Source organism: Canis aureus, chromosome 26 (genome assembly GCF_053574225.1).
Source record: "Canis aureus isolate CA01 chromosome 26, VMU_Caureus_v.1.0, whole genome shotgun sequence".
Taxonomy (NCBI): domain Eukaryota; kingdom Metazoa; phylum Chordata; class Mammalia; order Carnivora; family Canidae; genus Canis; species Canis aureus.
Window position 1 is genome coordinate 12,928,904 of NC_135636.1, and position 24,474 is coordinate 12,953,377.

Consider the following 24,474-nt stretch of genomic DNA (forward strand, 5'->3'; position numbering starts at 1 on the left):
CACTACTATTTGAATTTCCTGAGAACACTCTTACATAAGGATGGTTTAGCATGCTACAAGCAATAATTTATAATGATGGTAGTATTAATTATGATAATGATAAGCACAATCTTTTGAGAACGTTTGACTATGTGTGGAACCGTGTGCTAAGAGCTTTAAAGGTATTATCTCATTTAATCTCGTCTAATCTGCTACAAAAATTCTGACAAATTCTAGGCAAAGGATTGATATGAGGATAATAAAATTTTCTTGATACTTAAATCTAGGACACCTTCCTAAAGGACAAGGATTTTCATTTCAAATCTTTTATGCCAGTGAATAGTGCTTGGCATAGAAGAGACTCCACAGCATTTGCTGAATGAATGAGGTAAGGTTGGCAAGATTCCCAAGTCCAGAAATCTGAATTATTTCTGTGAAATAATGGAGTGTGATAAACTATTTCACTGTTACTACAACATTACAAATTATTACTGTTCTATTTCTAAATTATTTATAAGGAAGATTTTACTTTTTACAATCAAAAAGTAAAAAGTTTATCCCCCCAAACAATGCTGCTTTACAGAACTAATGGCACAGATGCATAAAGATGATGGGGTAGGAATATTCACTGTAGCACTGCTTGGTAAAACAAGCATAAAACGGAGACATTTAGACGTGTGTATGAGAAGAGAAAAGGAAACAAAGCTGGAACTTTTATTTCCTATATTATATAACTTAAAAATTAGGGGGGATTCCTGGGTGGCTCAGTGGTTTAGCACCTGCCTTTGGCCCAGGGCGTGATCCTGGAGACCTTAGATCAAGTCCCACATCAGGATCTCTGCATGGAGCCTGCTTCTCCCTCTGCCTGTGTCTGTGCCTCTCTCTCTCTCTCTCTCTCTGTGCCTCTCATGAATAAATAAATAAAAATCTTAAAAAATAATAAAAAATAAAAATTAAGTGTTGGGGTAATGGATGGTCAACCAATACCATATCTTCATTCTGTGGACACCTAAATTGATTTGTGATCATGCATAATTTTTCTTTTTCTCCTTTTTCTGTATTTTTCAAATAACAAATCTTTTTTTTTTTTAAGTAATGGTCCTGGGGTGCTAGTGTGGCTCAGTTGGTTATGTGTTCAACTCTTGATTTCAGCTCAGGTCATGATCTCAGTGTCATGAGATCGAACCTTGCGTGGGGCTCTAAACTCAGCATGGAGTCTGCTTGAGATCCTCTTTCTCCCTCTCCCTCTGTCCCTCCTCTAACTCATGTGCACTCTCTCTCTCTCTCTCTAAAATAAATGAATAAATCTTAAAAAGAAAAATAGGGGTTCCTGGGTGGCTCAGTCAGTTAAGCATCCAACTCTTGATTTCAGCTCAGGTCATGATCTCAGTGTCATGAGATCGAGCCCCACATCTGGGTTTTTGCTCAGCACAGAGTCTGCTTGTCCCTTTCCCTCTGCTCCTTCTGCCTCTCTCTCTCTCTCTCCCTTTCTCTCCCCTCCCTCTCTCTCTCTCTCTCTCTCTCTCTCTCTGTCTAAAATAAATAAATAAAAGCTTTAAAAAAAAGAAAGAAAGAAAATGATAATCGTCATTTTTGTCTCAGAGGCCAGGGAACCAGAATTGCCTGAGTACAACATGGATTGGTAATGTCTTCTTAAGAAGGGATCTCAGACTGCTCCATTTACCAGCTGGGCTTCTTTCACAGTAGGAGAATTAAATAGTCGAACACTTAGCACAAGCTATTTCACTGGTTTTCATTAGGCATAAAAATTCAACCAAGTAAAATAGTAATGCTATTCCAAAACACTTTTACAATAAGAGCCCTAACCCTGGACTTTAGTTTTGTCTACGTCCCAGTATTTTGTGAATATTTCTTAAATGTAAATGGCAGTCCCAGATACTCTGCTTTCTCCTTGCATTCTGGCTACAGTAAGGTTCTGTGTATTTGAAGTGCATTTATAAAAAGAAAATATCTGTGCTGAAATTAGGTATGTATCCTTCAGTGATGATAAAAGCAGTTTAAGTTGTTGCCATAGTTCCCACTGGATATTTGGGAACCATTCATGGACTTCTGAGGGTTCCAGGACCTTCACTGCTCAGAGATAGGCCTGACCTTAAAGGTCAAACACAAGTCACCTGTGTCTGGTATTTAGCTTTTTGCCCTAAATATCACTTCCTCCCTTTGAGACCCTATCCATACGGACTAAGTAGAGCAAGGACTTCTCCAAACTACCCTGGAAGCTTATGCTGGCATTCTGCCTGGAATTTATAGTCCTGCATGGTAGGATCAGCTTATTCATTTCCCTCAACAGAAGACCATTTCCCACCACCAAGCTTAGTTGCATTTTGACCTAGAGACTTCATATTCAGTAAATTTGATGTCTACTGTATCTGGACTCTGCCACTTCTGAGGACCCTCCATACTGTTTTTCATAGTGGCTGCACCAGTTTACATTCTCCCTAAAGGTGCACAAAGGTTCTCTTCTCTCCACATCCTTGCCAACACTTGTTATTTCTTGTTTGTTTTCATGATAGCTATTCTATCAGGTATGAGGTGACACCTCATGCTGATCTTGATTTGCATCTCTCTGATGATTAATGATGTTGAGTACCTTTTCATGTACCTGTTAGCCATCTGTAGGTATTCTTTGGAAAAATTTCTATTCAGATCCTCCACATATTTTTTAATTGGATTCTTTGTTTTACCTATTGAGTTTTGTAAGTCCTTTACACGTTGTATATTAACCTCTTATTAGATGTATGATTTGCAAATATTTTCTCCCATTCAGTAGGTTGCCTTTTCCTTTCTTTTAAAGATTTTATTTATTTCTTCATCAGAGACATGGTGGGGGGGCGGTGGGTGCAGAGACACAGGCAGAGGGAGAAGCAGGCTTCCTGCAAGGAGCCTGATGTGGGACTTGATCCTAGATCCTGGGATCACGCTCTGAGCAGAAGGCAGATGCTCAACCACTGAGCCACCCAGGTGTCCCGCCTTTTCCTTTTGTTGATAGCTTCATTTGCTGAACCAAAGCTTTCTAGTTTGATGTCGTCTCACTTATTGATTTTTATATTTGTTGCCTTTGCTTTTGCTGTCAAACCAACATTATTGTATCTATAGTAGAGAGCAGGAGAAAGACCCAAATCACTTTTGCGGAAGAATGAGGTCTGACATTTCCCAAGACTGGGTCTATGTATCTGTAGATGTGAAGGAAACATAGCCCCAGTGCAGCTAGACATGGAACTACTGGAGTCTAATTGTAATGGGTTCAAAACGGCCTCAGTCAGGCTAGACTCCCTGTGCATTCAGCCTACTACAAATAGATCCTGATGGCTCTGTTCCAGTCTTACTCCTGTTTCCAGAAAAAGATATAGTAGCAATTCTTTCTTGCTTTCCCGGTCCACTTTAGTTCCCCAGATGATAAACACCTCTCCTCATGTCTCCTTATTCTTAGTAGTCATGAGGCATATCTGTTTTATTGAGTCTTTAGAACTATCTAGTTCAATTCACCCCCAATGGAAGCGTAAAGAACATGCAGTCATTGTATATAGCTACTGTTTATTTAGTGCTTATGGGCAAACCAACTACTGTGATAAGTGCTTGGCACACATTATCTTCAATCCTTACAACTTGTCCAGGTAGATACTAGTATTCCCACTTCAGAGATAAAGAAACCAAAGCTCAGAGTAATTACATAAATTATCCACTATTGCAGCTATTACAACAATGGGGAAGACAGAATTGGAACACTTTCTGTTAGTGGGCTCTAAGATCTGAATCCTCCTACCATCCACTATATACTGTGTCCCTGTAAATACAGTACCCAATAGTCCAAGCCAAAAATTGTATCCTGCTACTCTAAGTTGCAGAGGAGAAATCAATCACTTAGCTACCCATACTGCCTCTTTCATCTCTAGGTCTTTAGGAGAAATTGCCTTTTCTTCACTCTGAGCTCTTTTATGCCTACTCAGCAGTTCTCACACAAAACCAAAATCTCACTTTCTTTGTTGGCTTTCATCTTTGCAGTTCATGGTAAAGAAAGTGTCTCCTAGAGTAGTGAAGTTTAATTTTTAGAATCTCAGAAAGTAGTGGATTTCTTTGAACACATCTCAAGGTCAAGAGAACAGCCTGGACAAATGTAAAAATTTCCCAATAGAAATACCATGATTAAAAAAAAAAAGAAAGAAAGAAAAGAAATACCATGATAAGTCCAGGCTAATTAGGAGTAGGAATAGCAGGGGTCACAGGGGAGGGGCATTGGATGGGAAGATTGGCAACTGCAAACATTATTCAATATGTTTGTACTTTATCAGGAAGTGAATTATATAGATTATTTTACTTCTCAAATTGGAAAAGAAAATTGACTGCACCATGATCTGGAAATGATCAATTTCTCCTTTCTAACTTGCATACCACATTCAGAGATTGTTTGTTCATTCCATGCCTTTGGGACCAGGAGTTCCCACCACTCACATAGTAAATGTAAACAATATGTATGTACAATGCTGAAGGAAAACAAAAGAGCAGCCTCTTAAAAGTGATCTTGGCATCAGATGTGTTTTTGCCTATGCTAAATTCTTCACAAATTGATTATTATAAATAGCAAAAGAGAGAGAGAGACAGAGAGAGAAATAAAAGTCCTGAGAAATAGTTTACTTATAATTCACTTATGACAGAGAAACACTGACCTTATAAATTAAAATAATTTTCCCTATATGTCTCTTTTGAATTACTTCCAGGAAAATAGCCTTTTACAAAATATTATGGTAACTATAATTTGACTAGATAATTCCAATATTCTGTTTGATATACATGAGGAGGTGGAAGACGAGAACCTTGGGAAACTCTCTAATATTTTTTGTGAAAAAAATATTTTAATGAATACAAAGAATCGTGAAATGTTAATACATTGGGACAGCCCTAAAGCCTCAAAATAGAAGTTTATTTTGAACACAGTTTTGTACATCCATAGTCAATTTTTAATTTCCTTTTTTTAGCACATGATTATTTTCCTAATTAACTAATTAGACACTTTAGCAGGCTTAAAAACTATACAGGTTAACTATATGACTGTTTAATGGTTACTGTTACTAAAAAAAATGGTGTTAATAAAGGTTGAGTTCTACAAACATGTTTTTCATTTTTCTCAAGAATATAATTCCGTGTTAGGCAGTGCTTTATTATAAATGTTAAGGGTGGGCGGAATGGGAACATTTCCCAAGTTGCTACTTTGAAATCTAGAATTTCATAGATGGAAGTGTTGTATTTCCATATAACTGTACCTCAGTTAATAAGAGCTTGTTTATTAATTGTGGTATACCAAGCGGTGTCTTGGGGACAAAGGCAGGTGTGTCCTGGAACTATCTCTGGATGGGCTCACCCATGCTGGACTGTCACTGGTGTTGGGGTAGAGAGGCCAGCTTGGCTGCATCATAGATTAAAAAGGGAGGTTAAGGCAGAAAGATAATCTCACTCTACAGAGATTTAGGGTTCACTTACCTTTCACATTCATTCATTCATTCATTCATTCATCAAAGTAATATATTAAGCCAAAATATATGCCAGAAAAGGGCTAGAAAATGTATGGGCCTGCCCTTCAGAAATTGAGCAATCTGGAGTAGTAGGAAGAGAAGCAAATGGAAAATTGTAATACCCTGTGACAAGCACTTTTCCAGATTTGAGCACAAAACTCTGGAGGGGGGCCCTGGCTGTGGGGAAATGAGTTTCCATGAAGCATGAGTAGGGCTTCTGAGGAGAGATGACCTCTGAACCACAGTGATAAGGAGTTAGCCAAGTAGGGGTGGGAAGCAAATAGAGGGGGAAAAATGACAGTTCTGCAGATAAACTTATGAGACCCTTAAGGATATAGTTTTCCATTGAGGCTCTTGCATGGCCTTGTCCCCACAGCTATTCCTACCTGCCTACTGCCTCACACACATGGTTTTAGCCCCTAGCTACTTCTCTCCACCTCTCCTGATAAAATCTAAATTCTTCAAACAAGGGCTGCTAAGCGCCAAGAACAATTCCTCCCTCTTCCTGCTAAAGCCTATAAACACTAACCCTCCTTCCCCACTTAGAAACTTTGCCCAACTTTGCAAGCCCAAGTTTTCTAGAATAAAATAGAGGCTCATGCTAATGGTTCTCTGGTTGATTCTCTCCACCTCCTCCCTGTACCCTGACCCCTACACACAGAGAACAAGATAGAGGCAGAAGCAGGAATGCCATTTAGGTAACTGCAAGTAGTTCTGTGTGGCTGAGTCAAAAATTGGGGGGTAAGGACAAGATGGTCTTTGAGGTAACCAAGAGACAGATGGATTATGGTAGGCCTTGAAAGCCATATTTAGGATTTGGGACATTGTATTGAGGCCAATGGATCCATTAAAAGGATCTGTCAGGATCCAGTGAAACAAGAAACAAATGACATGGAATTGAGACATGGAACATGTATGATTCTGACATTGGACTGGAGAGGTGGAAAAAATGGCAAAACAGATACACTTGGGAGGTAAGTGCAGTTCTTCAGGTGAGAGAAGAAAGTATCTTGCTATTGTCTTTCGCCATTTGGTTGGTGAAGATTCCACTGGGAACGCTGGCCAAGGCCTGATTGCAGCTAATAATCAGGAATCCCATCCTCTCTCTTTTAACTGTATAAAGGAGGCAGAGGCCCTTAGAATCATCAGCACAGTGCATAGCACATGGTTGGTATTCAGTAAATGTTCATTGCCTTGAACTGAAATATTTTAGAAACTACTAAAGCCTCAGGCTTATCTAAGTGAAGAGCAGTATGAGAATATACTGTCCTCCAAACCTGAAGAAAATCTATACCTTTTCACATCCTTCTGGTGTGATTAAAAAAAAAAATTACAACAGCAATAAAAGTTTACAAATGAACATCTAATGCATTTCTTATAGTTTGCAGTCCTAGTTTATGGATTTCTTTTTTTAAGTTTATTAAGAGATACTTAATAAAATACCCACATTTTCCAATTGTGCCACCATCTGGGCAAAAATGTAAATATTTACAAGCCAAGCCTTAGGGTTAAAGACTGATGTTCTGCAGTATGTTGCAACCTGATAATATTGCCTTTCAGAATTGCCTGTGGTTTCCCTCTATTGTGCTCCTTTACAAAGCCTTTGGACAAGCATGTAGCACACTCAGGGAACATTAGCAGATGCTAAAATATTTTATTAGCTGATTTATTAAGCAATTGAGGGTCATTCTTTGAAAAATAGGGAGAGAAATCCAGACACAACAGAAGTTAGAAAAATCAGAAATCAACCTTTGGAATAATAGTAGCTAGTAACTTTTTTTTTTTCTTTGTTAACATAGCAACCTAATTCAAAACAGACCAATGTCTGTGTGAATGCTTATAGCTTCTTCTTCATTTTTTTCCAGTTGAGAGAAAGTTTAGGAAAAGTACAGAAGTAAAAAGCAAAGCAAAGCAAAAGGAAAGAAGAACGGAAGGAGTGAAAGTGTTATTAGCATATTTATAGAAAATAAAAATTTAATTGGAATATCTTGTGATTTGTTTCTCTTTAGATTTGCTATTAAGAAGCAACTTTATTTTTGCATGCAACTGAAGTTATAAAGAAAAAACATGAGTCACATGATAAAATTCTTTTTTTTTTAAAGATTTTATTATTTATTCTTGAGAGACAGAGAGAGAGAGAGAGAGGCAGAGACACAGGCAGAAGAAGGATGTGGGACTCAATCCCGGGACTCCAGGATCACCCCCTGGGCCGAAGGCAGGCACTAAACCGCTTAGCCACCCAGGCTGCCCCACATGATAACATTCTTAATCTAAACAGCTTTATAGAAGAAGACTGAATTGCCAAGGAAAGACAGCTTTGTGTAGGTGGAGTGGGGTGAGTAAATACGTGGCTGCATTTGAGGGGAACCTTACAAAATTTCCTCATCGGATGGCTGAAGGTGGTGTCCATCCTTTCAGATAATGCATGTTCTTTCTTTGGGTCTCATTTTGAGATACAAATAGTCTGGGGAAAGTAAATGGGAGTAAATCACTTTCAATTTCATGTGAATGCGCTTCTAACATGGGAGACTAAAACCTGAGGAGGAAATCGGGTCTTGGAAAAGGTTGGAGAGCTTACAGAGTGATCAGAAAGCCATGTTCACCCCTCTTCCTTGTAAGTCTGTAGCCAAGGAAGACTAACCAATTCATTGGCTTTACAATTTTCCCAGGTTCTGTTATTTTACTAAAAGAACATCACAGTATGACAGTTAATTCGTGCAATAATTTTCATCGACAACATGCAAAACGTACCATCCATTTACAACTAGGATGAACCCAACCTATTAACCTTTTTAGAATCCTACCAGATCACAAATCATCAAGTATCTGATTGAAAACAGTCCACATTCTGGCTCTACCTAAAATACTGGGTTTTATTTTGAATTTACTTTTCTTCAAAAAGCCACCTTCTATTAATATTCACAAAGTAAAAAAGCATAATCAGAGGAGATAAGACACAGAAATCTTGTCCACCAGACTGACCCAAACTGGATTTTGTTGTACAAAGGATGGACTTTAAGATACCTTTTCTTTTTTTGGAAGCCATTAAGTTGCTTATAAGTCTCTGCCATTTAAAAAGCCATGATGGGCAGTTCATGCTACTCATTAATACTAAAGCAATTGTTGACAATTGTTCTGGATTTCAATGTCTAATTAAAGCTAAGTGGTTGGATTTCCATACAATAAACAATAGAAGCAACTTGCATCACCAATCCCACAGGCATAATCAGCCTCCCTATACAATATCATTAAAATTTGCATGCTAATTATAGCTAATTGTTCCATGCAAATAGAAGCCATTTTATTCAGGAGATAGACCTTCTTCCAACAGCTTAAGTCCTGCTATTCATCTAAAAAGGCCCAAGATGTTTAAGGTACCCTAAAAGAAAAATTGTTCAGGGAAGATTTTGTGGTCTATCTCCAAAGTTACAAAAAAATAATTAGTTAATGAAATAAAATAAAATCCATTTAGGATTCTTTATTGAGAGTATTCAGCTCCTCAGTCAAAGCAAGCCAATTGGACTTAACTTGCTTATTAATTTTGCTTGTTGGCAGAATGTGAAGTTGCCCAATTAGAAATGAATAAAACAAGCATTCATCAGTTTTTGGTTAAACAAATATTATTATATCATTAAATCCCAAAGAGGACCTTTTGAAATTTTTCCCTAATTAATTCTAGAAGGACACATGAACAGTGAAATATATGTTTGATGTGGACACTAACCTGTCCTTCTGTAAAATTAATGCCAAATACTATAAATCCAATGACCAATTGTCCATAGTCAAGTAGAAAAAATATAAGGCTAAAATACAAGCCACGTATAAACGGATTACTAGAGCAATGCCTTGTTTATTTTGGATTTAGAGCTTTCCTGATTTGATTCTGCTTTAAACTGAACCTGTAAATTTTCTTAGCAAGTATCATCAGTAGATATTATTTTTAAAAAAATATTTCTTATTGACACGTAGTTGACACGCAACGTTACATTAGTTTCAGGTGTCGGACACAGTGGTTCAATAACTCAATGCAGTATGCAATCTTCTCTCCAAGTGTAGCTACTACCTGTCACCGTACAACACTATCACAGTACCGTTACCTATACTGTCTATGCTGTGCCTTTCATCCCTGTGACTTACTCATCTATAACTGGAAGATCTCATTTCCCATTCCCCTTCACTCATTTTTGCCCATTCTCCCTCAGCATCTGCTTCACCTCTCCACCACCCCCTGCAACCACTAGTTTATTCCCTGTATTTATGAGTCTGTTTCTGCTTTTTTGTTGGTTCATTTGTTTTAGTGTTTTTAGATTCCACATACAATTGAAACCATGCGGTATCTGTCTTTCTCTGTCAGGCTAATTTCATTTAGCATAATACCCTCTAGGTCCATCCATGTTGTCACAATCATGCAGCTCATACGGAAAGGCCAAGGGATTGTAGTGTACTCATATTTTTATTTACATTTTGGAAATAATACTAAAAAGATTGAATAACCCCACACCATACAGTTTATTACCCACTGGGAAAGCCCAACTAGAAAAAAGATTTTAAATTAATAAATATTTATGGATGTGACTTGTTTCTTAGCAGGAAAATTAATATCAAAGAGGAAAATGAAGCTAAGTCAACAAAATATTTTTTAAACAGCAGAAATAGTCAAAAGGTACTTCAGGGGAGATTTTATTCCATCCCATTCCATTTTGCTACATTTTGTTCTATTCTGTTCAGACTTGCAGCCTAAGACAAAAACAAAACAAAACTAGATGCTGCTGCTTTCAGATGCGTATTGCTCCGCTAGAGAAATAAATTGTGATGTCTCCCAGATTTCAATCCCTGTCTGGGGTAAGAGAGGAAAGGTGTGGAAAAGAAAAAAAATGAAGAGAGGGAAAAGACCCATGAGGGGGAAAAGGGGAATTTCAGAGGTATGGCTAAAAATTAGAGGCTCTGCTCTGTTTTACTGCCTAATTGGATCCCAATCTTCTCTGTCTTGGCTATCTTCTGCTTTCATTATCCTTGGCATTTTCTTCCAAAATAGTTTCAATGTTCTGACATATGAATTTATGGCTTTAAAAACAACTAATTTATAACTCCCTGCCAGCACACAGATGACTTGCTTTGCTGATTTTTCAGAAACCACTGCCACAATGAATACAATCAAATATCAAGTAAATATCTCTTATAAATTGGTCCCTGGTCATAGTAATCATCTGTCATAATAGTAATACAAAAATGTTCGAGAAATGGCACTTGGGATCCACCTATTTCACTCTCCTTTCTACCTATCACCACCCCTCTACAAAAGAGACTCTGTCTTACTGGACATTTTCTCTTAATTTATAGGAGTCTTCCCTCAGACATCCTCTCTCCTTATCTTCCCTCCAACTGGAATCCTCCATTCTTTCCTTTCTTCTACATTCCATTGTTTCTAATTTTTTTTTATTAATAAAAAATATATAAGACTTGAAAATAAAGCAAAAAGATAGACAGTATAGGGTCACCTGGGGGCAAGGCAAAGGCCCACTCAGTAATGATCTAGGTGGAACACACTTTTTTCAACTGATTACTATTGAAAAAAGATCCCAAATATAGTGAGGCTACCTGCTTTTTTGTAGATTTTTTTATTCAGGAGAGATGAAAATCACATATATTCAGGAAAAATGATAATTTCAACAGTTATGCTTTATTGCCCTATAAGAAATTAACTAGTTTTATACCTAACCTAGAAATCTTAATCTTAATTTTCCTTTATTTAAATTGTCTATACATATCTAGCTCTTCAAATGCTTTTTGAATTGGCTCTGTCATCTTGCTGAATCTTTTACTGAGTTGAAAAAAATCTTTGATATTTTTATGTTTGTGTAAAACTGTAGTTTTAATGCTTTGAAAACTATACTTCAGCAGTAATCAAATTTTTTGACATATTCCTATTACTTCTCATATTGTTTAATTGACTGATTTTACTTTTCAATCATACTGTGAAGGTTTCAGAATCAGAGACTTTTATTTCTGTATCTATAATACCCAGCATGGGTTCCTGGCACTTAATAGGTGCTCAATAAATGCTGTTTATATGTTAGTGAACTCAATTTCATGACTGTGCTCATAAATCATAGTAACTTACCGTTGGCCCCAGAGACTTAATATTAGTCTCTCCTTAGTTTGGCATCTATATGACTAAATTTAAGGCCTTGTTTTATTTTACTTTTTTTTTAAGATTTATTTATTCATTCATGATAGACATAGAGAGAGAGAGAGAGAGAGAGAGAGAGAGGCAGAGATACAGGCAGAGGGAGTAGCAGGCTCCATTGCAGGGAGCCCGACGTGGGACTCGATCCCGGGACTCCAGGATCACCCTGGGCCAAAGGCAGGGGCCAAACCGCTGAGCCACTCAGGGATCCCCTAAGGCCTTGTTTTAATTCATGTTACCTAATATGAAATGGATCTTAAACTGTGTCATCTGGTATTTCACATATATGTACATCCTAAGAAAGATTCAGGTGTGCAGTCAGGTTTTCTTTTGTCCCTGATATTTAATGAAAAGAATGTGTGTGTATGTGTGTGTTTGTGTGTATAAAATATATAAAATATATTCTATTCTTGACTAGGATATCAGCTAAAACAAAAGAAAGAGGCCACTTTGTCCTCTACAGTATAGTTTTCACAGATTGTCCTTGCATAAAAACTTAATTTAACAATAAAATTTGAACTTGCTTTTTCATGTACAAAGCTAGTAAAGAACTTTTTCTTTTCTTTTTTTTCCTGAAAATTGGCTTCTTTTCTGGGCCAGAAGCCAACAAATTATAGTACTGAATATATGACTAGAAAAGAAAAGAAAGAAAAACAGACATTGACAGCAATAACCAAAATAGGCTTCAAATATTACTAAGGAATTTCTGTCATTTCAAAATACAAGTCTACAATATCTACATTGCTTCACTGAAAATCCCATGGTTAACAGGACTTCAAAAACCTTGTTTGATCATTTTCTATATCCTCTTACCAAACATAATTCTTGGAAAGGATTATTGCTGGCCAGAACATGTATTTTATTTTTCAGTTGGCCTAAATCACTATAAATAGCCAGAAGTTTTAAGTAATGAGTCAAATTAATTTTTTCCCAATTTACCACTACACAATTAGAACCTTTAGTCTTTTTTATTATTTTCCAATTGCTAGACTGCAGATGCAGATGCAGAACAATATGCATTTTATTTTAGGAATTAATTATATACTTTAGAGTTGCTCCATAACTTTATCTTCCATGCATTCTACACCAAATCCCAATATCTCAGACTACTTACTTCAATAATGTAGCTTAGGGAGTCTCTAAGAACTTTTCAGAAAGTATGGATAAAATCTCTAAACATTCTAAGTTTCATAGTTAAAAACTATGATGCATTTACACAGCATCACTTTATAAATTTTCAAATAAAAAAGGACATTAAAAGCTGTGAAAAACTCAATATAAACAAATAAAACATTAAGAAAGAGGGAAAAAACCAACAAGCACTATTTTGTAGAATTATTCACTTTCTACTAGACCTTACACATATATTATTCACAGTATAGTAACAGATACCTAATGGATACTCAGCTAGTTGACAATGTTGGTTACATGACATTAGGAAGCCACCCAGGAATTAAGCAAGAAAACAGTGAGTTTCTGCTTAAGCACAAAATACATGTGCATAAGTCTATTTCTTAGGCTTCCATTTAGTTTATATCAACTCTCCATGGACTCACAATTCCGGTTATTTACTTTCAATACCAAGTGATAGAGGCGAGAGATAAACCAAATCAATATATTCTTTTGTCCTTGTACTACGCAACCCTGGGATCAAACATTCTTGCCTATCTCGATATTGGAACCAGAAATGATCACTTAGCTTCTTAGTCCAGGAAATACATGTTCTTGTAAAATACAACTGTAAACCAACTGAAATAACTCACTTATTAAGACCAACAGCTTAATCTTCAAAGGTAACTTTAGATCTCTCATCATGCTCTGCCCACCTCCACAGCTATTATGGCACTAAAGTTTACCAAATGCCAGGCATTTTCCTGTCTTGTAAGACCCACCTTAAAATCACTCAAGTTCAAATCATCACCCAGTTCATATTCTACACTATAAATATTCTACCCAAATTTCCTCATTTTGAAACACTATCAAGACTATCAAGATGATGATTTGTTATTTTATAAAGTGTTTTACCAAACCCACCTTTCCTTGATCAACAGATTTTTTTCTGGTGGACTTTTGAGAGACTGATAGTACAAACAGGAACACTGACAAGTAGTGACCACTGGGACATGAAACATCTAAAACTTTATAAATCAAGCACAATAATTTAAAAATGCATAACAGTCCAGGTCAATAACATCCCTCTCTATTACAATAAACTCTCAAAATATCCCTATATTAGAATACAGAATAAAAATAAAGTTCATAATGATAAATGACTATGTCAATATAACCTTAAATCATATTCAATACAATCTGTTTAAGAAGGCAGGGAAATGTATAATATATTTTACAGTGAGTTCTTTCCAAATTAAATGCTATTTTAAAGTTTTGGCAAATACCTAATGCTTTCTGGAAAACTAGACTGTCCAGATAATATATTCCCAGGGGCTTCAGTTAGTTGAGGTACCCCTATATTGTCTTCATTTAGTTACCAGCTTCTGAATTGCTAAAGAATGCTATGCCTTGGCCTTAAATGGTTCACAATTCAAGTAATAGATGATTTACAAACGGTAGGTTAAGTCCACAGGCTTGGTGTTTGTAATCAGAGAGAACTGAACTTTATCTCTAGCTCTGCAGTTTTCCAGACTTAAGACCATCAGCAAATTATTTAAATGTTTTGACCCTCAATTTCTTTGTCTATTAAAAAAAAATAATAACTATACCAATCTCACAGAGCTACTGTCATGCTTATAATGTAGAGTAGTTAGCACCTTGTATGTTAGATGAAGGGACCAACTAATGTACATATTAGCAAGTACTATTATAACTATTTGACATCTATGAACAATTTGAACTCCTAGATTTTTGTTGAGGGAAGATCTACTTATGTCCTTGCTCTACAGATGAGAAGATGGGGGCTCAGAATTTGACCCATCTTGATGAAGTGACACAGTTAGCAAATGGAGAGGTGTGATTCAAATCTATTCAGTTTGCTCTATAGACTCACTCTTCCCCACTATGCTGCTAAGCAACAAATTATTCGAAAACCAAAGACAATGAACATTCCAAAAGATCACTTTGCATTTGAACACCCAGCAAGTTATTAATGATTTCGTCTGACACATCTTGATCTTCCTTTATGATGAAAAGTCCTGAAGATAGTTAATGGAATTTGCACCATTCACAAATATTTTTTTTTTGAACTGAAGGAAAGTCTTTATCAAATATCTCTTAATCATACTCCTTTGTCTCACAAGGCACAGAGAGATAAACCACATAACCAGGTTAAAACTACCATTGAAGTTTTCATTAATGGCCTCATTTCCTTCCAGGTGGAAAAGGCATTTTTAAGGTAAGTGTTCCTTCATGTTGGAACTAACTTAATGGAAGCATGATGGAAAGAAAAATAATAAAAGTCTCACAATTTATATCAAGAAAAATTCATCTGCAAGTGATACAAGGATAGGGAAGAGTGATCTATAAAATTTGAAGATACAATTACTTTTGGGGCCCCTGGGTGGCTCAGTGGTTGAGCCTCTGCCTTCAGCTTCAGGTGTGATACTGGGGTCCTGGGATTAAGTCTCACATAGGGCTCCCCACAGAGAGCCTGCTTCTTCCTCTGCCTGTATCTCTGCCTCTCTCTCTCTCTCTGTGACTCTCATGTATAAATAAATAATATCTTTAAAAAAAAAGAAAATAAGGTTACTTTTGAAAATAAAATTAGATAAAATGAAACTGAATAAATGAAATCACCCTGTGATAAAAGAAAACAATCCACTTTAAGCTTTGCCTGGGTGGCTGAGCAATTTGAGGTAATACTCAAATTCTAATCATGGTGAATAGCCTGTGGTTGTAGCCTTATTAGTTCTCTTTTATTCAATGGGAATAAAGACTGACTTTTATCATGGAGAAGAGAATCTGAAGAACGAGACTGTATCAGTTGTTCACAGTTGCCTCAAGGGAAAGGATGTTCTCACCCATGGTCATGAGTTTCCAGCCCAGAGGGGAGGCCCATGGTTATGGTGCAGGTGGTAGCTTCCATGCTTATAACTAGTCATACTAGTCTTCGTTGTCTTACAAATGGTGTGAGCTGTTCCCATTGCAGTTAACCTGATCATTTAGCTTTGCACATAGATTTAACATAGGGAGATAATACATTATCTTACAAATCTGAAGTTTATGCAACTGCTGTATTCCCAAGTTTCTTATTCTAAATCCACAAATCAACTTTCTGGCCTATAGACCAGGGGTCAGGAAACTTTTGCTGTAAAATGTTAGTAAATATCTCTTGTTTGTGGGTCATATGGTCTGAGTTCCAACTACTCAATTTTGCTGTCATAGGGCAAAAGTAGCCACAGACAATACATAAACAAAAGAGCATGACTGTTTTCCAATAAAACTTTATTTATACAAACAGGCAATGGTCCAGATTTGGCCCACATATTATTATTTTGCCAACCCCTGCTATAGACCATCAGGAATGTCATATAAGTTAGTATGATAGACAGAATACTGGCCTTCCAAGGGTGTCCACATTCAATCCCCAGAATCTGTGAATATGTTACCTTAGATGGCAAAAAAGACTGCAGATGTGATTAAGTTAATGATTTTGAGATGAAGGATTTTCCTAGATTATTTGGATGGGTCCAATGTAATCATAAATGTCTTAAGGGAGAAGAAGGAGGCAAGAGAATCAGATAGAGAGAGGATGTGATGACAGAAGCAGAAGTTGCAGTGATATGGCCTTTAGAAGCTAGAAAAAGCAACCCTTAGATTCTCCCCTAGAGCTTCCAGAAGGAATACAGTACTGCCAAAACTTTGATAATGGCTTAGAAAGATCCATGTTGAATCTGTAAACACCAGATCTTTAAGATAATAAATCTGTGTGGGTATAAGCCACTAAGCTTGTGGTAATTCATCATAGCAATAGGAAGAAACTAGTACATTTTGTTGATATGAGTCTGCCTAGGCCTCTTCAAACTTGGAATGTGTGAAAGGTTGTTCTGTGTCTGCTTGGTTAAATTGGAACTGTTTCTAGAATCCCTGTCCTATATGATTTCCAAGTTAGATTTGAAAGGCAGAAGCAAAGTGGCAGCCATTGCACTCTGAAGGTTGTAATGGTTAGATGCAGTTACAATCTTACACATAGGGGTTTATGAGTTCCAGGTTGGTTCTCTCCTCTACCAATTTCTGAGCCTGCTGACTCACAGTTACCCCAGGCCAGCCACAGATACTTAATAATAGTCCTATAGTGCTGATAGCTACATAGAAGCCATGATTCCCATAAGATTCTCACAAATCTTCTCTTTACCATCTTATTTTGGTGACTTATTTTGGTGCCAGATGCACATCTGCAAATACTCAGCTTATCAGAGTAATTGGTTTGTGACTCCTTTGAGCTTCTGGGACCTTATTTGCCCAGATCCTCTCACGTGGTTTAAGTTGTTTAAGTTCTAATTCCTATAATAAATATAATATATCAATATAATATAAATACATAAATAAATATATAAATAAAAGAAATCTAAATATAATTCCTGACACCAAAATTTATAATGGCTCTGATTCCATGATTAATTTTTGACTGATACTGAATACTGTAACAAAAGCAAATATTGGACCTACAGATCCTAAAAGAAAATGTGCTATGTCAAAGTGATACCATGGCATGAGACAGGCCCTGGTGAGTAGACGACCTCTCTAGATGACATCCTTCTCTTATAATTCTGACTACAACAGCCTGTCCACAAGTTTGCACAGAGGGGTGTTGAAGGGAAGGGAAAACAGGAATCTGGTTCTAATCTCAGCTCTGCCAGTGATCCTAGGCAAGTTGCTTAATCTTTCTGGTGGTGTTCACATCCAAGAAAATGAAGAAGTGGGGATCCCTGGGAGGCGCAGTGGTTTAGCGCCTGCCTTTGGCCCAGGGCGCAATCCTGGAGACCCGGGATCGAATCCCACGTTGGGCTCCCGGTGCATGGAGCCTGCTTCTCCCTCTGCCTATGTCTCTGCCTCTCTCTCACTGTGTGCCTATCATAAATAAATAAAAAAAAAAATTAAAAAAAAAAAAGAAAATGAAGAAGTAAGTGGTAGACCATTCACAAATATTTGGTACCTTTTCCCTGAGAGATGATTATATTTCCTTGTTTCCCTGTCCTAGTGAATGTAGGGATGGCCATAAAACTTGTTCTAGTTAATGAAATGGGAGGGGAAGCGATGTGTGGAAGCTTTAAGAACTGCTTTCTCTCTTTCACTTTGGCTGCTATGACAGGCTATATCCTAGTGAGAGGCAGCCCTGTCAGCCTAGTCCCAGAGTGAAGGTGATGCTTAAACAGCGCTATAGCTGCCCATGATGGACCTGCAGTCTGCATGAGCACTAAACATCTGTGGTTGTAAGCCACTGAAATGTTGGAGTCACTTCAGCATGACCTGGGCCATCCTGACTGGTACCTCCTTCTGTACAATCTCAAATACTGTGGTTTGTAACAAACATCAAGATGAGTTTTTAAAGTAGCAATATATATAATTTCATTTAAAAAAAATGCCCAGAGGTACAAATAAAACAGGAGCCTAGAATATCTGCTCAAAATTCACAGAAATTCATGCACCAAAATGATCTTTACATTAGCCTTTTGTTTACATGGTGCCTAAAATCTACATAAGAGCAAACACCTCAAATGACTGAATCTTAAAATAAACAGACTAACAGAGTTAGTCAGGGCTACACAGACACCATTTATGCACCTTCTTACAAAAGACTATCTAATTATTCTTCCTTTCTACTGTCTTCTTAATATAACTTCCTGCTTTGAGCCAAAGAATTCATACGTGGGGCTTATCAACCTCAAATAGTAGCAATTCAGAGACATTTAATTAACTGTGTGGTGGGTAGTTGTATTTCTTAGGTTGGTACCTGGAGCTTTCTTAATTTAAAAATTTAGAATAGTATCTTGATGCCCAAGAATCAATCTCTTAAGTCTGAAAATTAAATGAGTAGGGCAGCCAGAGTGGCTCAGCGGTTTAACTCTGCCTTTAAAGCCCAGGGCTGGATCCTGGAGACCCAGGATCGAGTCCCACATCCGGCTCCCTTCCTGAAGCCTGATTCTCCCTCTGCCTGTGTCTCTGCCTCCCTCTCTCCCTCTCTGTCTGTCATGAATAAATAAATAAAATTTAAAAAAAAAAAAAAGAAAAAGTGAGTACTGACTTTCTTTTTTTTTTTTTAAAGCTATTCACTTGGAAATGAAGATGATGAAAAAAGAAAAGACAGGAAGAAGGAAGCAAGAAGAAACGCATATATTAATAAAATATCATTGAGAACAAGGAGGTCATCTGAAAATCCAACTTTTCTCAATCTTTGCAATCTTCTCTAAAGTTAGTGTAACATTTCATTGTATTCCAAAGTCCTTCATTAAGGTTTATAGGGTCACAATTTGTTTTATGGGCTTTTGTTGTTGTTTTCTTTCTTCTAAGATGCTCAGTGGTGCCAAATGCGCTGCAATTTCATTGAGTGGCATATTGTAGAACAATACACTTCATGTTCATTCAGTGAGAGTTTGCACTGAGGAACATTTAAGTCTAAGGATTTTTAACCAAGGAATGAACAAAGACATGGCATTATCATTTATCTAACTTTGTCACTTTCCAGCAAATGAAAACATGACAGCTTTTCAATGGCAGAGGAATTCATTTTGATTGAAATATTGCAAGTGGTTAAATAAATAGAATTTTGGACACTCTATTTACCTATTTTGATCCTCTGATTCCTTCCCCCTTTTTCATAAACCTAAAAGAGTTCCTGATTTCTTTTGAATTCAAAATTAAAATTCTGATGCCTGTCCTCCCTTACTTAGATGCCTTCTGTTTTTACAAAAACAGGAAATGTTCCCACCTTCTGTAGGAAAAACTGCATTTCACCATCTCTTTAGAATAGTCATTGGGTCTTGATATGAACAAATTAGGCTTTCATATATTAATCATTCATCTATTCATCCACATTCATTCCACAAATATTTTCTAAATTCTTGCTATGTGTTAGGCAATATGCTCAATTGTGGATGTTAGTGGTGAACAAGACTGACCTTTTCCCTACCCTCATAGAGCTTGTGATTGAGGGATAAAGAAGAAAATATTCAAATAATCATACAAATATAAATGCAAAACTTCTCTAGGGAAGAAAAGACAGAGCTGAGATCCAAAAGGTGAGGTGAGCAAATGACCCAGATGAAGGAAGAGGGAAGATTTTTCTAGACACAGAGGGTGACATATGCAAGGATCTTCTGGCATATACAAAGTTAACTTTGATACCACATCCAGATAAACTTTGTCACAAGCTATTATATCTCCCACCTATTCTTCCAAAACCCATCCTCTTTCCTAAAAATAATTTACTCTCCCTTAGGAGACCTCTATCCCCTCTCTCCTTCCTCTATTAAGGTGATACTTAAGCCTGAATTCTAAGCCAATTCTTTGAGTTACTTAGTTTTTCCTGGGTCTCCCATGTATATATAGGGTATACCTGTTAATAAACTTCTTTCTTTTTTTTAAAGATTTTATTTATTTATTCATGAGAGATGCAGAAAGAGAGGCAGAGACAGAAGCATAGAGAGGCAGAGACAGAAGCAGAAAGGAAAGAAAAAGTCCTGCAGGGAGCCTGCTGTGGGACTCAATCCTAGGATCCCGGGATCATGCCCTGAACTAAAAAGGCAGATGCTCAGCTGCTGAGCCACACAGGAATCCCTGTTAATAAACTTCTATTTGTTTTTCTCTTGTTGATCTGTATTTTATTACAGGAGTCTCAAGCCAGAACTTAGAAGGTAGAGGGAAAATTATTTTTCCTCCTGTACAGGGGGCAACATCTAACAAGGAGGGCAGGTTGGTAGAGAAATACCCAAGCTTCCTTATCACCTGGTGGGACAATTCATGGCTTCTCAGAGATTCCATGGCTCAACTGCTCCAGTTTCCATTAGTAATAATCTCCTTACTGTCACACCCATTATAGGTTTTCCTCTTTCCCATCTCATTTTCCTACTGCATCATGGTGCTTGCTGGGAAAAATGAAGACCCCAATAAATTTCTCAAACCCAGATACTTGTTTAGGGTTTGCTTTAGGGAGAAGGCAGAAGGGTATGAGAGATATTAAGGGGGTCAAAAGGACTACAATAGGTGACTCACTGGAAGGAGAGGAGTGAGATAGAGAAATCTGGAATGACTCCTGAATTTCCAACTGCACATCAGGGTTCTGTTGGGGATATTCACAAAAGCCTTGGCTTACAGGAATCCAGGCAGATTACCCCAGTCACACTAAGACTGAGGGTACTATAGGGCACACGATGAAATTTTCCAAAAAGTAGTTGTATATTTAGTTACGGAGATCAAGAGAAAGGTCTTAGCTAGAGCTATCATCTGGGAATCAGAACCTCATAACTAGTAACTAAAGCCCCAACACTGCCAAAGTTTTAGGGTTTGACTGATACTGCTAAGGAAAGCTATTTCGCTGTACAAGAAGAGCAGAGGGGGCAGCACCAGTGGCTCAGCAGTTTAGTGCCACCTTCAGCCTGGGGTGGGATCCTGGAGACCAGGGGTCCCGTCCCATGTCAGGCTCCTTGCATGGAGCCTGCTTCTCCCTCTGCCTATGTCTCTGCCTCTCTCTCTCTCTCTCTCTCTCTCTCTCTCTCTGTCTATGTCTCTCATGAATAAATAAATAAAATCTTTTAAAAAAAAAAAAGAGCAGAGGGTAAATAAGGAAAGTCATGGGGGCTGAAGCCAGAGAGGTGGCTGCCAGGACTTACTAAGAAGTAACGACTAAGTAGGAAGGAATTAAAGAGAGTGGAGAATTATTCTGGAAGCTAAGAGAGACAAGAGTCCTAAAGGAGTGGTCCTGGTGTCAAGTACTACAGGGAGCTCAAGTTGGATGAGTGCAAAGAAGGATAGGGAGGACTGTACAGTAATCACACCTGGGGAGTTGGAGAGAATGGCCCTGAGAAAAGACAGTCTGGGAGAAAACACACCATAGTGGCCTATATGCAACATGGAATGAACTGAACTCAATCCTACCTCTGCCTGGCCTCCTGAGGGGAGTTTACATCCTTCATTTAAACAAGAAATAGATAACATTAGAGGCTTTCAGAGGGTGCTGCTTGAAGTCCATTTGGTAGCCTGTAGACTTTACATAGTGTTCTAAATAAAATGTTGATAGAAGAAGAAGGAGGAGGAGCAGAATGAGGAGGAGGAGGAAGTGGGGCCTGAGAGAGGAGGAGAAGAAGAAAGGAAAGAAAAAGTCTGAGAAAGCTCATCTCGTCTTAGTTGAGCATTCACCATAGGCAGGGCACTATGTCCAGGGTGCGAAGAAATGGAGATTAACCAAGTGCAGCTTCTGACTGTCATGGTTTTGTAGTCCAGTCAGGATTTTTCCGTTAACAATACAATGACTATTAACATGGAAAGTATATAGTGGCAAGTCCTATAGTCTATAGAAATAGAAAGCTCTATTTCTCTACATCCCTTCTGTGCCTTCCATTCTTTCAAATAAATTTTTTGTGCAGTTTATATCTTTTCTGTAAAGGTCTTCACAGTGAGTGTCCTGAGTGACCTTAGCCCTCTATGTGACTTTTCTCATGACTGAACATAAAGATAATTTTCATAAAACCCTATATAGTTACAAACACTGAAGCCTGTGTTCTTCTCTATGCACTGGCATGGATGATTGAATATGATTTAGTTTCTATGGAACTTTCCAGTTTTATTTCATTCTTACAGCAATTCTCTGATAGAGGCAGGACAGGGTTTTTAAACTTTTTTATTGAGATATAATTCATATAACATAAAATTCATCATTTTGAAGTGTGTAATTCAGTGTTTTTTTTGTTTTTTGTTTTAGTATTTTCATAGAGTTGTATAAACATCATCATTATTTGTTTCCAGAAATTTTCCTTACTCCAAAAAGAAACTCTATGCCTGTTAACAGTTACTCTTCATTTCTTCCTTATCTCCTACCCACAAGCCCTGGTCTACTTTCTGTCTATTCTGAACATGTCATACAGATGGAATCACAACATGTGGCCTTTAGTGACTGGCTTCTTTCGTGCATAATGTTTTTAAGCTGCGGCAATGTAATAGCCAAGTATTAGTATTTCATTCTCTTTATTGCTGAATAATATCCCATTCTATGGATGGACCATGTTTTGTCTATCCATTCATTAACTGATGGACATCTGGAATGTTTTCTTGGGGTATAACTCTACGTTTAACCTGGGAGGAACTGCAAACCGGTTTTCCATATCGAATGCACCTTCGCATTCCCCCTACAATATATAAGGATTCCGATTTCTCCACATCCTCAACACTTGTTCTTTTCCACTGATATCATTAAGGGCAGATTTTATTATCCTCATTTCACAGATGAAAAAAGATAGGTCTACACAGCAATCAATCAGAAAGGCCAGGACTCAAATATTAGTTCTCAAATTCCTAGATCAGCTTTCTTCCAAGGATATCACAAAATCATTCTGAAACCATACCAACATCAAGGTGTTCCAAAGGCATAAAACAATGCAATGAATTTATATCAGCTATGATATAACTCAGAGAAGTAATGGGGGATTTACAAAACACATATGCATGTGCATAATACACATATATTTACATTCATGTTTGTACATCTCAGTTACTATGCTACAGTCTTACCAATGTGCTCCTTAGAATTCCAATGTACTAATGAGAAGCTTTCAAAGAAGTCAAATTTAAATTATAGTAATACCTTTGACACTGAGAGAAGATGATTTGTTAGCATTTAAAGTATATGTCTTTGTAGTTCTTCAAATTGATTCATGATGTGATTCTAGCTTGTGGTTCACAATATCTGGACACTTCTACTCATGCCATCAAGTCATAGTTATTTTAGAAAGAGGTATAGTATTATCTAGAGCTGAAGTATCCAATTCTTCAAACTGCTTCTTAAATTGTCTCGAAGTATAGTATCTTTAGGTTTTCTTTACTGTATAGGTCCTTAGAAAAATACATAGTTAAAGCTTGGACATTCATTTGATTATTATTTAAGCCAAATTTGTCAAAACTGGAAATGCTGTCACACAAGTTGTGTGACTAGAACAATAAAATTGGCAGTGCCTGGCCCCCAAATTAGCCCCTGACATTTTTTTTTTCTAACGGAATAATATAAATACATTTTGAGTACCATAAAAGCATTCTCCTCACTTGTCTTAGGAAATTGATGATATATATTTTCTTGTTTAAAGCAATAGAAGGGTGTTGATGCAACATGTCAGAACTCTTACACTGGATGCAAGTTTTAAGCCTGGAAGAAATCAACTTCACAAGAAGACAGCTAAGATTGAACCTTAAGAAAATTTCTCTCTCTTTATTTAAATCAAAACAGTATAATCTAGAATACAAATGAAGGCATAGAATAAATATGGAATTATCCACTTCAGATACTTATTCTCCATGTCTCATATTAATACTATCATAGTGAATAGCTACTATGTAGTGAATTAATGAAGTCACATCTCTGAATTATTTACAGCAAGTCCATGATATCATATCTTGGTGAAACTGTCACAGATATACAATATGGATGGTTCTACTGAGTTTGAGTTTGAATCAATTCTCCAAAGTAATGGCTTACAGTATTCAAATGTATGCAGGTAAACCAGTAGGCTAATTGGAAATATTGGCAAGTACATGCTTAATTTGTGTCTATCACCAGATATATTAGATTTTAGGTAATGCAGAGTAAGTAATGTTTACAGAGTTTGCCTTTACCATTGTTTA

General features: G+C 37.1%; 1 protein-coding gene and 1 long non-coding RNA gene across 5 annotated transcripts in view; one reads left to right on the forward strand and one right to left on the reverse strand.

The window, feature by feature from the left end:
• MACROD2 (mono-ADP ribosylhydrolase 2) overlaps positions 1-24,474 on the reverse strand; it is a 1,919,734-nt gene that overhangs the window by 744,405 nt on the left and 1,150,855 nt on the right. The window lies entirely within an intron of this gene.
• On the forward strand, positions 14,764-24,096 carry LOC144298789 (uncharacterized). The gene is made up of 3 exons (XR_013365672.1): positions 14,764-15,043; positions 18,914-19,059; positions 23,940-24,096. It is a non-coding gene; the product is annotated as an uncharacterized LOC144298789 (long non-coding RNA).